Source organism: Ahaetulla prasina, chromosome 1 (genome assembly GCF_028640845.1).
Source record: "Ahaetulla prasina isolate Xishuangbanna chromosome 1, ASM2864084v1, whole genome shotgun sequence".
Taxonomy (NCBI): domain Eukaryota; kingdom Metazoa; phylum Chordata; class Lepidosauria; order Squamata; family Colubridae; genus Ahaetulla; species Ahaetulla prasina.
In genome coordinates, this window is record NC_080539.1 from 155,847,914 (window position 1) to 155,863,750 (window position 15,837).

At 43.1% G+C, this 15,837-nt stretch overlaps 1 pseudogene; it reads right to left on the reverse strand.

The window, feature by feature from the left end:
- The window catches only part of LOC131196174 (uncharacterized protein K02A2.6-like), a 28,296-nt pseudogene extending 12,740 nt beyond the window's left edge, over positions 1-15,556 (reverse strand).
- Positions 15,557-15,837: the final 281 nt, after the last annotated feature.

Genomic DNA, 15,837 nt, shown 5'->3' on the forward strand with positions numbered 1-15,837 from the left:
GGCACTATCGCCCTGATTGACCCGATGGACTATCTTTCTAGCTGCCTACTCCTATAAACTGCGGCATCGGCCAGGAAAGGAGTTGGGGCATGCGGACGCATTAAGCAGATGCCCACTGCCAGGGGCGATCGAGGACCCCACTCCGGGGACACCCATACTGTTAATTGACTCTCTGGACTCTGGCCCAGTCACGTCTAAGGAGGTGGCTCGGGCTTCATACCGGGACATTACTTTGAGAACTGTAATTGGTTGGGTTCAAAGAGGGTGGCCCACTGCGCCGGGCGAGCGTTTCAAAGAATTTATTAAGAAAAGCGGGGAATTATCAGTGCAAGGGGGTTGCCTGCTCTGGGGGGATAGGGTGGTTGTTCCAGAGAAACTGAGGGGAAAAGTTCTGGAACTTCTGCACGAAGGTCACCCTGGGATCGTGAGAATGAAGGGTTTAGCTAGGAGCTATGTGTGGTGGCCCCTAATGGACAAAGAGATTAGCGACAAGGTTGGCAGATGCCAAGTGTGCCAGGAGTCCAGACCACTACCACCTACGGCCCCAATCCGGGAGTGGGAGAAACCCCAAGGCCCATGGTCCCGTATACATATAGACTTCGCCGGCCCCTTCCACGGCCAAACGTTTCTAATAGTGGTGGATGCATTCTCCAAATGGTTGGAGATCATCCTAATGAAATCCACAACCGCTGAAGCTGTCATTTCAGCACTAAGGCACCTTTTCGCAACGCACGGGTTGCCGGACACTCTAGTGTCAGACAATGGGCCACAGTTCACTGCGACACTTTTTGAGGGGTACTTGGCCGAAGAGGGCATCCGACATGCCCTCTCGGCGCCTTTCCACCCTGCGACGAACGGCCTTGCTGAACGTTTCGTCCGGAGCGCGAAAGAGGCATTGTCCAGAAGTGGCCCAGGCGATTGGCAATCACAAATTGATGCATTCCTAACGGTACAACACAGAACCCCTTGTGTGGCCACTGGCCGCAGCCCAGCAGAACTACTGATGGGACGAAAACTAAGATGCCCATTAGACCGTTTAAACCCGAATTACACGCCAGACGGGTACAAAACAACACCAGGCAAAACAAGAGAACTGGCCATAGGAAGCTATGTATGGGCACACAATTACGGTGATGGCCCAAACTGGCTAAAGGGAACAATCATAGACACCACGGGCCCCAAGTCGTACCTCGTGGAGATAGAGGACGGCCGGGTGTGGAGACGCCACATAGATCAGCTAAGAAATAGAATTAACACTAGACCAGAGATAGATGGGACGGGCCCTGACTACTCATTGATTGAACCCGCAGCTGACTCAAGCCGAGAAAAAACGGGGGACTTATCTGGTTCAGACGAGGTCCAGCGACACCATCCGGTCCTTCCTGAGGACAGCGGGCACGACTCGGCAAGTAATCCAAGGCCAGATGGCCTGGAGGAGGAGCTGAGAGGAACGAGCAGTCCCTCCCGTCAGCTCGACTCACTCCCAGAAAATGAACTGCGCAGGTCCGGGAGAGTTAGGAAACGCCCAGCGTACCTGCGCGACTACGTAGAGAAATAATATGCTAAATGTATGCAAATATGAGTAAAGTGTTTTCTGGGAGGGAAGGAGTGTAATGTATCTTTAAAAGTTTTGGCGGGAATTAGCACGTTGCTGATTGGTTGAGGCCACCGGCCGAACTGTATATAAAGAGAGGTTTGCCCCAGTACTGGTTGCTGGGTTCACTGTATATTAAAGAGCTGTTGTCACTACCCTGGTTTCCTGCCTCGTTATTGCCCAAACTTAGCAGTTCCAAGTAACATCCCCAACAAAATAAGACTCCGAGGCTTGAAGTTTCTCAAAGTTCCATTTTATCAGAGATGTCACATTGACACATCTGGGAAATCCCGAATCTGAAAGCTTCCAGGTTTTCCCCACCCAAAGGAAAGTTCAAGTCCCTTCCCCTGCATCCACATGTCCATCACATGGTCCAATCCAAGCACCGTCCCAACTGGAGATGCCTCCCAGTCACGAATCTCCAGGTGGAAGGCAAGATGTCCTTGACTCTCTGGGAAAGGAATGTTATTATGCCTATCTATCTCCCCTGCTCCATACAATCCCTCCTCCGAGTTTCCCACAGTACTAAATGTGGCAGGCCTGAAGGCCCAAGGAAAAATATGGCTTCCAGGCCATAGTTTCCATGTGGGGAAAGGAAGCACCTCATTTTTATCGGAGAGTCATCTCATTGGCAAATGGTGCTCTTCAAGGGAAGGCCTTGGGAGAGATTGGATCGGCCCAGAGAGAGATGGCGTAGTGGACAAGAGAAACCCATTCAAAACAGCGGCCTAGTCCAAAATTAACAATAATGTTCCAAGATGTTGTCACAATTAGTGTAACAGAGACATATTTTGCCCCAAGGGTGCGTGGCAGGATTAAGGTCAAGGTCAAACCCCGGACCTTTTTGACACGTATGCACTTTCACTGCACTGACACGGCTCTTATAACTGCAGTGCAGATATCTGCATTGGCCTCCTTCCAGCAATAACAATAATAATTCAGAAATTGGCATTTTATTTATTTATCTATCAAATTTATTCGCCATCCCATCTCACCAGACAACTGGGGGAATGGGCTACTGAATGATAGGGCTGTGCTTCTTCTCCTGAGCCACAGGAAGAAAAATCAGATTACCTTATTCTTTTTAGCATTTTTCTGGCTGGTAGAATTAAAGATGACCACGGGAGAATTTATGTGATTCCACGGAGATGCAGTGGGAGAGGATTCCTGCACTGGACAAGAGGATGGAGCTCCCAAGCCTGCCATTGTGATCCCTGTAGCCCCAAATGCAATGTTTGCATTGTAGATGTCATGAATTCCTTGTTTCTTTTTCACATCTCTTTCCCTGGAGGTCATTTTCATTCTTATCTTACTTGCCCTTGCCCTTCCAATGCCTGTTATTACTGATCATTTAAATGTAATCCTTGTACGTTCAAAGCATGTAATGCGATACTCTTTGGAGTATAATCCTGTTAAAATAAAACTGATTAGAAAATGAAAGAGCGGATTGGCCCACATCATGTGGCTCTCCATAAGTACAGGCTGATCTTTCTCTGTATAGGTAGCTCATACTGCATAACAAAAGGGGTGTGCTGCTATATCATACTGTATCTATTTTACAAGAAAGGGAAAATGCAAAGAATTGGTGAATTCAAATTTTTAGTTGGCCCCAGGAGAATCTTTCAATGTATGGAGAGAATGAGAAGTAATCCAGGACTGCAGTAATCCTTTTTCTGGTATAAACCTTTTCTTATCATAAATGTTACACTATAAATTATTCTAATTAATCCAGACTGGTAGTTTAAGAGCAATCAAGAACTATATATATGCAAAAAGAAAGTTTTAGTTTGCCTACATTTTCTGATCTTTTAATCAAAGAATTGCTTTAGATCAAATCTCTCTCTTATATTATAATCAGTGGGTTTTCCAAGATGAAATTCCTCTTCTAGAACATGAAATAGCTTGGAAATTTGTATTATAACCACTTTATTGTACAATATTATACTAAACCTAAAGATATTTTCAGATACAGTCCTAGGAATGAAATCCAAATCTTTTTTTTAAAAAAAGCAGAACTTACATTTGGAGCACTGGAACTCTTCAAATAGATACATTTGAATGACCAGCTAGTGTAATAAGGTAGAAAAAGCTGCATACAAGCTTGAGTGAACAGTATGCTAATAATACCTACCTCTGCTCCTTATCATCTGTGCCTTGAGCCTTGTGTCTGGCAATGGGGAGAAAAAACAACAACTTCTGAAAACTTATAAAAAGAAATGGGGGAGGAGGCTTATTTCTAAAATCACACCTCCTACCCCCAATTCAAACCACACTCCTGTTCTTAAATCAAATTATAACAATTGCCTTTGTATAATTCAAACATTTTAACATTAGCCTAAATTAGGATATAAGAGTACTATTTATTTTATTTTATTTTATTTGTTTCTCAAACATGTGCAAGATAACAAATATAGGCATGAACATAAACATGAACAAAGGAAGTAAATAAAGATAAATGGGGACAGTAAGACAGGGATGGTAGGCATGCTGGTGAGCTTATGCACGCCCCCTTTACAGGCCTCTTAAGAATGGGGTGAGGTCCATGATAGACAGTTTGAGATTGAAGCTGTGAAGGTTTGAGGCTTGAACAACGGAGCCGGGTAGAGTATTTCATGCGTTGACCATGTACTACCATGTCTATCTATGCTTACAGCTCTGTGAAACCAGCCCTTTTCCTCCTTTGCATATGCCATATAGGAAATAATTATTTCTCGGCCATTGGGCCTAGGCCCATGTGTTAGCCAGTTAACAATTTACCTCCCATGCACCAGGCCCAAGGAGATATTTGAGGGAAGGCACAGCGGTCAGCCCTAATGGTCAGCTAGGTCAGGAAAGTAACAGGAATCCCAGGAATGCTTTTGGAAAGTCTCGACAGAATCATTCTCTGCCCTGTTGCATGCCAAACAAGATCAAGGAAGGGTTGTTTGGACTTTCTCTCTCACACTTTCCCCTATCTCAGGACTAAGTTTCCATTTCTCCTTCCTTACTGGTTCATTGCTCTCTTTCCTCTTCCCAAGTCCTTGAAGAAAGTCAATAATTGTTATAGCCAGCCAGTTTTAAAGAAAACTACTGTAATAGAGACTAATCCAGTCTATAACTAATCTATAATAACCCATTCATTCCTCCCAGGAAAAGTTCGCTTAACTCTGGGCAACTTTCCCCGGTATCTAGACTGGATATCTATAATGGTTTTTGTGGTTGATCTTGGAGAACAAGGGGAAGAGAAATTGTGTAGGAAACAATCAGACAGGAGAAGCAGAAGCCTCCAGTGGCTTAATGGTCAGAGAAAGAAATTTAGGAAGAATCTACCCTAGTGGATCAAGCAGTTAAAAGTGAAGTTTGTACATTCAGACTCACAAAATTCTGTTAAAGGAGCCTCACAATAAAGTAGAATTAGTTCATCTATTATGTTTCTTGTCTGGTTTACCTGGGATGGCTAATAATATCCAAAATCTGAACAATGTCCTCTTCCCCTTCCACTACCATCTTTCCCCAAAAATAAGAACCTGTCTAATATTTTTTGAACCCCAGAATAAGGGCTTGGCCTTATTTTTGGGAGGTCTTATTATTTGGGGGCATAATTTGGGGTGGCAGGTGAGGGGTGGGGTGGGGGAAAAGCGAGGGGCAGGAAGCCCTGCCATGCCTGGTGAGGTGGGGAGAAGAGACGGCAAGAATCGTGGCTGTTTTTGCAGCCAATTGAGGCTGAAAAAGCAGCAGAAGGCCCCATGTGTCTCATACCCCCTTCAAGAACAGACTTACCTCAATCGGTTGCCAAGAGCTTGGTCCCGATTGAGGGTCCCTGGGGTGGAGCCCACAGTCCAGTGCTTGAGAGGGTCTTGGGGGGGAAAGCCCCTTTACTGCAACCCAGCCTCTCTTTCAGGTGGGCCGGAAGCCCCCTCTTACCATGCAGCCGGCTGGTTGAGAATCGGGCAGTCCTGGGAACCGTTCCATGGCTGGACATGGAAGGCGTCTCCTTTGGGCTACTTTGGGGAATGTGTGTCTGTGCTGCATCTGAAGTAAAGAACAATCGGCAGGAAAAGTGGGAGGAGGCTGGCAGCTGTGGAGGTGCTCTGGAGGTCTGGGCCGAGTTGCACAGCCCTCGCTGGCTCAGCTGATCAGCGGGCAGCAATTGAGGGGCTGAACCCCCAGGAGGTGATCGGGGAAGGGAAGGGCGGCCTCCTGTGCTGGCCACGCCCACCCCTTCACTTGGGCTTATTTTCGAGGGAGGGCATATATTTATGCCCATCCCAAAAATCAGCCTTGGGCTTATTTTTGGGACATTTTCAGGGAAACATGGTATGAAACACCAACACCCCACTTATTAAGAATATTACTTATTCTGGCTGAAAAACTAGGGAAATTATCTATAATGATGTCAGTTGTAAGTCCTCCCTCTTTGTGGACCATTGCTTGTATTTTGTCCTTACCTGGATGACTCTTCCACACTCTTCACACCAAGTGTTATTACATTTCTGACCAGATGTTCAATGCACTAAGTTGCATGCTCAGAGTTACAAGGAAATCCTTCAGTATCTGGAGTAGCAACTCTCTTCTCATAGCAAACGAAATGTTGTTTTCTCACAAATGAAGAATAAGGATGCCGAAATATTGAAGGATTTAAAATGTTTTGCTTTTGATATTCAAACAGTCTTGCTGCTCCAACAAAACAGCAGGAATTGCTGCCAATATATATATATTTTCAGGCACTTTTACTCATTGAAGGTACTTGAAAAGCTCGGCAGAATACTAAGTCTGAATCTTTATAGTTTATGTTTTTAAGATTTATAACTTCCATACCCAGAATATAAAGCTGTGGCCCATCATCAAGATCAATAAATATTCTCTCTCTCTCTCTCTCTCTCTCTCTCTCTCTCTCTCTCTCTCTCTCTCTCTCTCTCTCTCTCTCTCCCTCCCTCCCTCCCTCCCCCCACCTTGGGTCAGTCCTGACCAGTGGTGGGATTCAAGTAATTTAACAACCGGTTCTCTGCCCTAATAATTTATTCCAACAACCACTTTGCCAAACTGCTCAGTAAGTTAACAACCGGTTCTCCTGAAGTGGTGCGAACTGGCTGAATCCCACCACTGGTCCTGACTCTTGGGAACTTATTCCCAGAGTGACTGACCAGTGAAGTTTCCAGTTAACTTTGTGCCGAAAGCGGGACTAGAACTCATGGTCTCCTGGTTTCTAGCCTGGTACTTAAGCGAACAGTCTTTCTCCAATACGGATTGAAATGCTTAAAATACAAACAAAATGTTTTCTATTTATATAAGTATGCTTCCAATCTGCAAACCTCAGCTACTTGATTTCATTCGTAGATCAGCATTTGGCAGCTAGTGGCAATGACTTTTAATGGCTGCTTTTAAAAACCCTTTTACTTGTACACTGTAAGGGGCATTGTTTTCCAACAGATAAATGTATTTCCAGATTGCAGGGCCTTTAAACTGAAATTTTAATTTTATTTCTGTCAAAGACAAACTGAGAGTCCTGGGCACATACTTCAGTCTTCAGATTTTCCAGAGGTTTGCATAAACCCAGGATCACCTCGGTTTCCAAGACTGCATGTGTACCAACTCTCAGTAGATTCCAGAAAGTATCAACTACATCACAAAAGGTATTCCTCTATTTACAACCACAATTGGAACCTCTGTTGGTAATAAAGGAGAATATTTGTAGCTTAAAGTTGAATTGAAGCAGAGGTGGGTTTTAGCAGAAATTTTGAGTAGTTCAGAGAACCGGTAGTAAAAATTCTGACTGGCCCCATCCCCATCTATTTTCTGCCTCCCAAGTCCCAGCCAATCGGGAGGAAATGGGGATTTTGCAGTATCTTTCCCCTGAATTGGGGAGGGAATGGAGATTTTACAGTATCCTTCCCCTGCCACACCTACCAAGCCATGCCCACCAAGCCATGCCACACCCACCAAGCCATGCCCACAGAACCGGTAGTAAAAAAAATTGAAACCCACCACTGAATTGAAGGATCTGAAGTGTAAAGTGTAAAGTCAGGTAAAGTGTAAAGGCAGGTATACCTTGCACTGACCCAAGTATTATGCCTCAGATGTTACAGGTATTTAAACAACTGCCCTATCCTGCTTCCCAAAGCTGAGTTTTCAGGATTACTTCAGCATATATAGTTCTTGTATATTCAAGGAGGATCTGCTTTCAGTCTTCAGTGGGAAGAAATGTAGGATTTAAGCTATAAACTGAATAGAAATCCTCTATTAGGACATTTTCCGATATGAGAAATGAGAACAACCGGGGAGTAATATTCTTCATACTGGATAACTAGAATGTGTTATCATAGGGAAAGCTTTTTAGCTCAATCTTTTTTTTTTTAAATATTGTTTCCACAAAATCAAATAATCCAAATAGATTATAAGGTACTCCAGTTTTCCTTTAAACGTGCGGGTTTTTTTTAAAAGAAAATACACTGTGAAACTGCTATGAATATGTAAAAGAAAACCAATTTGATGTTTAGATTGTGAGATATTGACAGGGAAAGGATAGTAATTCCAACTTATAAAAAAGATACTTTGTGCTATAAATTTTCTATTTTGAAATTTACGCCAGAGTGCTATTATGGCATCTAAGAAAAGATTATAATGGAAATGCTGACATTGTTCTGACTGTACTATTGTTGCCAGCAGCACTGTAATATGCGAGTGGGTTGATAATCCTTCACTGACCTTGACATGTTTCTCATCTTCAGCAGTTCTGTTGTTCTTCCTGTAAAAATTTGGCAGCTTGCAGTAAAAACCAACCTCATACATCAAGACCATATTGAATACAAGTTTTGATATAGAACAGGAATCATCTGAAAAGCTGCATATGTAATAGTTTTTGAAAAGGTGCCCAGCCCATAGAATAAACACGGTAAATTCTTCAGGAGCGAAATAAACAATGCAAACAATGCTTTCCTGTCCTCTGGTATAACATTTTAAGATCTGTTTCCTGACAGAGAGGTTAATCCAGGGGTGCTACTGGTACGGATCAGTTTGGCTAAACCGGTAGTGACGGCGGTGCATGGTCCAGAGAACCGGTAGCAGTGGAAGCGTGAGGCTCCGCCCACCCAGACATCATTAAAACCAGGAAGTAACCTGTTTTCTTGAGCCTCTTCGCATGCACAGAAGGTTTTGTGCATGCGCATAGGGTCCAAGTGCGTGTGAAACCCGGTTGGCCCTGCCCCTGCCTGCCTGCTCACCCGCCATGCTTGCCTGCCTTTGCAAGTTGGCCATGGGGACCGCTGGGAAGGCTGCGTGGAAGGCAAGCAAGCAACCATGTCGGGGCCACTTGGCTGCATTGAAGGGAGCTAGCAGCCTACTCCCTTCCCCACAGCCCTGCCATGCTTGACTGCCTTCCACAATGCCTTCCCGGAGTTTCCCCCATGCCCGCTTGCCTTCCGAGGTCCAGTCCCACATCCAGCCCTTGATGAGAGACATGCCACTTCCGGCCCAGTGAGCGGGTGGTGGGCCGGCCCTTGGGGAGACACAGCTGCTGCACTGGGTCCAAGAGGGATGGTGGTGAAGGCACTCCAGGACATCTGCTCTCTCTCCCGGAGTGCTGCTGCCGCCCTAGAGCTTGCCTTCACCTCTGCAGTCCACTGGTCTCTCTTGCCCTTCTCTTTCTGGGCACAGCACGTCTGCTTGTTGGGCCGCTTCTCTGAAGCCGACAGCTCCGCAGTCAGCTGCTTTGCTTTTTCCCTCTTTTTGGGAGGCTCGCGCAGCATCACTGACATGGGGGAGGCAGGCAATCCAGATGCCCAGTGCTGGTGCTTGTTCACTGCTGCTGCAGGCAAACCAAGAGACAGTGGGATGAAGGGGCTGGTGCATTAGGATCACTTCTGCCTCCACCTTCTGCTGGTGCCACCATGCAAGCCTCCCATGAAGGAAAAGAGTGAAAAAGCAAATTGTCTAGGCTGTGGAGCTGCCAGCTTCAGAAAGTGGCCCAATAGGCAGAAGCGCCACACCCAGAAAGAGATGGGCAAAAGTCATTCGGCGCTGAAGCAGAGGCATTCTGAGCTTTCAGCATATCCCACGATTGCAACGCTGAAGGTTCGGAATGGCGCCGTTTTCGTGAAAGGCAGGAAAATCCCCCTCCCCATTTTCCTGCCTGTCATCCATTCCTAAAGCTCAGCACAGATTGAGAGAAGAATGGTAGATAGGAAAATTCCCCTCCCCATTTTCCTGCCATTCACGACAAGGAGTGGCTGGGAGGGGAGGGGCCAGTCACATGACCACCACCAAGCCACACCCACCATGCCACTCGCACAGAACCGGTGGCAAAAATATTTAGATTTCACCACTGGGTTAATCCCATGAGGCTGCATGCCCAACGTTGACTTCCAAAGTTGATAAGCTAGTTCTTATCAATGGCTTTTGTATCTAAACTCTTTGGAAAGCTCTTAGCAAAATTGAACTGTTCTTACACATACAATGTAATTCACGTTCCTGTAGGAATCTGAATATCAGCTAGCTCTGAAGATGTGAGTTTACTTTTGCCTGAAGCAATAAAGCTGACTGGGTAACTTTGAGCCAGTCACTCTCTCTCAACCCAGCTCACCTCACAGGGTTGTTGTTGTGGAGAAAATAGGACGAGGAAAGAATATGAGGTATCCTTACCCAGTTGATTTATTACAGAGATAATAAAGGTGGGATAAAAATAAATAAATAGATAAATATGCTCATTTTTCTTCAAATCTGTTTAAAGTTCCAAAGCACCTTACCAGCTGAATCCTTCCATCATGTACTATGTTACATACCATACACAAGTAATGAAATGCAAGAACATTAGTAACCAGTATGTTAGAATAGCCTTACTCAACATGATTTCTTCCCAATTTACTGAAACTATAAGAGTTAAAATTTAGTGCAGCCAAAGATCACAGCAATACCAATAGCACTTAGACTTATATACCACTTCACAGTGTTTTACAGCCCTTTCTAAGTGGCTTACAGAGTCAGCATATTGCCCCCAACAATCTGGGTCCTCATTTTACCAACCTCAGAAGGATGGAAGGATGAGTCAACCTTGAGCTGGTGAGATTCGAACTGCCAAATTTCTGGCAGCTGGCAGTCAGTAGAAATAGGCTGCAGTACTGCATTCTAACCACTGTGCCACCACGGCTCAGTGAAGTTATCTACAAGAGGTCTTCCATGATAGGTCCATAATGTGCTTAGATATTAAGAGGGACCAGTGACATTGGGATCTGGGTTTGAGGCAGGGGTGAAATCCAGCAGGATCTAACAGGTTCTGGAGAACCGGTAGCGGAAATTTTGGTATTCAAAGAACCGGCAAATACCACCTCTGGCTGGCCCCAGAGTGGGGAGGGAATGGAGATTTTGCAATATCATTCCCCCAGCATGGGAGAGAATGGAGATTTTGCAGTATCCTTCCCCTGGAGTGGGGTGGGAATGGAGATTTTGCAATAGCCTTCCCCTGCCATGCCCACCAAGCCACGCCCACAGAACCGGTGGAGAAAAATTTTGGATTTCACCCCTGATTTGAGGGATGTTAACATTAGTCCCTTGCCATGGATGGGTCACTGTTTCTTGGCCTTAGAGTTCTATATAAATGCTCCTCATTGCACAGAGATGAGACCTTGTTGTCCAGCCTATCTTGTGCCTACGGTTTCAGAGACAGCTGGGGAGGTTCCCAAAGCTCTGGCACGTGGTTCTGCAGATGCCCTCATTGCGGCTTGGAATAAGCAAATGGAAAGAGGCTCTGATTGAATCACATCTGTGTTGACTATCAGTGTACCCAAATCCAAAATTACCAAGGAACTCCAAGAGATGAAGCCACACAACAGACACCTAGAGCAGTTCTGGAGGAACAGAACGGAACAGAACAGAACAGAATAGCAGTTGGAAGGGACCTTGGAGGTCTTCTAGTCCAACCCCCTGCTTAGGCAGGAAACCCTACACCACTTCATACAAATGGTTATCCAATCTCTTCTTAAAAGCTTCCAGTGTTGGAGCATTTAGAACTTCTAGAGGCAAGTTGTTCCACTGATTAAGTGTTCTAACTGTCAGGAAATTTCTCCTTAGTTCTAAGTTGTTTCTCTCCTTGATTAGTTTCCACCCATTGCTTCTTGTTCTACCCTCAGGTGCTTTGGAGGATAGTTTGACTCCTTCTTCTTTGTGGCAACCCCTGAGATATTGGAACACTGCTATCATGTCTCCCCTAGTCCTTCTTTTCATTAAATTAGATATACCCAGTTCCTGCAACTGTTCTTCATATGTTTTAGCCTCCAGTCCCCTAATCATCTTTGTTGCTCTTCTCTGCACTCTTTCTAGACTTTCAACATCTTTTTTACATCGTGGCAACCAAACCTGGATGTAGTATTCCAAGTGTGGCCTTACCAGGGCATTATAAAGTGGAAGAAAAGAAAAACTGAAGACAAGCAAGCACAGGTAAGTGTCTTTATTTGGACTTACCTGTGGTGATAAGGGTAGCAAAGCATACTTACTTCTGCAAATAACTGCCTTAAAAAATGGCTTGTTCATATCATTATGAAAAAAGCAAAAAGTTGTGTTTTGATGTTAATTTTACATCAAAATTATTTTACTGTAACACAGAGAGTTGGAAGTCAATGCTTCTTTTTCTTTTTTTCTTTTTCTTATCTATCCTCACTTCTCTTTCCTCTCCCTCCCCCACACACTGCTTTTCTATTTACTTTGTATTTTGTATTTTATAATACTTTATAACTCAATAAAAATGTTAATAACGTCTGCAAATAACTGCCCAATGAGCTTGTTTGGATGGGCAGGTCCTTCCTGGGTAAGGACGAGCTGGGAGTGCCCTTGGAGGACTACTTTGAGGAACATCTTGGCATCTGTCAAACAAAGTCACCTGTCTTCACTCAATATAGGACTCTGATTGGACACCCTGCATGCCTTTTCCATTGCAGTCCTTGATCTATGGCAGGGGTCTCCAACCTTGGTCCCTTTAAGACTTGTGGACTTCAACTCCCAGAGTTCCTCAGCCAGCTTTGCTGGCTGAGGGACTCTGAGAGTTGAAGTCCACAAGTCTTAAAGGGACCAAGGTTGGAGACCCCTGATCTATAGGACATTCTTACCCTTAAGATCTGGCAGGGCCCACCCTGTTAACCTTCCAGATAGCGCTTAAGAGCTGGCTTTTCCCCCAGTGTTGGGATAAGATGAGGTATGCATGGGAGGACGGAGAATGTTGTGGCATGGGATTTGCTGTTTTCGGGGTGTGTTTTTTTTTGCTTGTATTGCTGTATACATTGCTTTATTCTTGGATTGATCCTCTGCCATCCAGAGTTTGATTTTAAAATGGGCAAGCTATACAAATGTTTTAAATAAACAAATAAACAATCCCAAAACAGCATGTATATTCTTTATCAAACTGGCCAAGCATAGGATTACCATTTTTTTTAAAAAAAAACAGCTAAACAATTTCAAAAGATAGATCTAGCATTTATCTTACATATTTTTCTTTTGCTATCTTTTTATAGCTTTTATCATTTGCCCTGTTACTAAGCAAATACAATTCATCGATTTGATATTCAGGGCAAATATTTATTTTTATACTGAAAAACGGTTCCCAGCTCTTCATTTATGAACGTTGACTGATTGATTATGTGCCACCAAGTTGATCTCAACTCTTGGCAACCACAAAGATAGATTTTCTTTAGCCTTTTTTTTTTAAATTTACATTTATATCCCGCCCTTCTCTGAAGACTCAGGGCGGCTTACAATGTATAAGGCAATAGTCTCATTCTATTTGTATATTTTCAAAGTCAACTTATTGCCCCCCCAACAATCTGGGTCCTCATTTTACCTACCTTATAAAGGATGGAAGGCTGAGTCAACCTTGGGCCGGGCTTGAACCTGCAGTAATTGCAGGCTACTGTGTTCTAATAACAGGCTCCTTACAGCCTGAGCTATCCACGGCCCTTATTATCCTTATTATCCTTATTATCCTTATTATCAGAGCCGTAGATGTAGGCCAAATTGTTCTGCCTTTTTTTTTTTTTTGGTAAGTTAACAAACCTGGCCATAATTCATGGCCCATTTTATGTTTGTTTTTTCCAAACTGCTTTAAACTTTTAGCAAGTTATGGTTAAACACTCCATGGACAATACAATGATAAGGGGATGGGCTTTGGCCATAGGAAATCATCAGTCTTCTTGTTATTTTCTCCATCAAATCAAATTTTAACCCTCTATCCTTTATACTTTTCCTTGCTCTGTTCTGCATCAGATACTATAGGCCTGTTGCAGATGTAATCAAGCCAGGTGGGGTTTCCATGACAACCCTTTCTGCGGATGGTCTGATCGTAACAGAATGTCCCCGCCCCTTTATTGGAGAAATCCAGGCAGGTAATGAAATAGGGTTAGTGGTATCTTAAAAGGAAGTATAAATTTAGGCTCTGAAGTCTGCTGGGAAAATGGGAGAGAAAGAAAGAAAATGGATCCTCTATAGCCTATATAGGTTACTTTTTAAATCTAATATACCCATCACATGAAAACGCTGGATCGTCCTTCTACCTGAAGATAATGATAGCTTCTGGAGATGCTTGCACATTAAAAATGTAGTTTGAGACAAGTTTTAATAAAAGAAAATATATAAGAAAAGTGAGAATGTGAAAGAAAGATTGAAAAAGAGACAGCAAGATTTGCAATATCTTGAAACCAAGAGTATATTAGTTGCCCTTTCCATTATGAAATATTTTCTCCAACCATGTCATTTTTTGGGGGATCTACATACAATATATAAGGTCAAGAACAATATAACATCCTATGCAATTTTAGTTTGGAAGAAAATTATATTGTCGTATAATTTAATTTAATACACATTTAATTTAAGAAAATTATATCCACTGTATTTTTTAAAAAATATATCATTATATTATTTCATATATATTCATAGAACTTTACAGAGTTGAGGTATGACTGATCCCAATCCCTTGAGACTTGTAAAGTAAGAGCAATGAGTTAAAGCAAAAGATGATAAACAGGTGAAGGATTTGAAATTATTTTAATGACACATATTTTGCCTTAATCAAAATAATCTAAATATTACTATACACTTAGGACTGTAGCTTATGGATGAAGAAACACAGCTGCCATCAGAAGACTCAATAAAAATAACTTCTGAGGAAAGGATGCTTAACATTTAAAAATATGGTAAATAGAAAAGAATTAAATTTTCCATCCCAATATCCTTGATGCAGTTAATCACCCTTCTCCCCTGCAATTTCTATTTACATTAAAAATAAAATTTCATTCACATGGGCTTAATATGGCCTTGAGAATACAAGCTTAGGCAGACCCATGAGCGAGCAGTGGATTTACTTTTAAGTAAAATAAGCATGCATGAATTTGAACTGCAAGGCCACCCTTTTATGCTCAGTTTATTTCCAAGTAAATATACGCAAAACCTAACTCCATATTAGTATGTGCTATTGAATACTGATTAAATTAAGTAACACTTTCTCTGCTTTCATTCAAGAAAAAAATGTTCTAGGAGGAAAAAAAAGCGGTCGTAAAATGATCTCATCTAAGAATGATCCTTGAAGGGAAATGTGAATACAGACTTTTCATCCTTCTGCCTCAGAGCATGGATATGCCTGTCTCCATGTCAGCTCTAAAGCTACTTGAAGAAAACCAGGCTAGGCCAAAGCCAATGGTGTCCTAGGCCACACGTAAGTGTTACACAAATGTTTTAAGTGTAATATCTGACGTGACTAGTAGGGCTATGCACAACTTCAAAGAAGTGGTTCAAAGGAAGAGGGTTGAATCTTCTGAAGCATTATTCTGAAGCAACTTAATGAAGCAAGAGTAGTTCTTTGCTTCTAAAACTAAACTGAAGTATCCATGTGGCTTTCCTTGGTTTACTTTGGAAGCCCACACAAACCTCTCCCTTGAAGCTTGTGCTGGGAGATGGCTTACTGAAGCCTTCTCCTGCAGCATTGGCTGTGGTATCTTCTATGCCAGGCATTTCAACAGTGAGCTTTGGGAAAATGCTTGTATGCAAAGGAAATGGTTAATCTGTATCTTTCTGTTGTGACTGAGCCCCAGTAGTGATTACCAAACACAATTCAATCCTGAACAAACTTATTTTATTAAAACAGTTGAGAATTAATTCATCTCAGCTGAGTCCAAAACAAATTCTTCATCAACAGTCCTTCGGCTTTATCACCAACCTTTGTTGTCTTTGGCAACCTTCCAAAGGCTTTTCTTGGCAAAACCCCCACAAAGTTCAAGAGATGCTGACAAGAA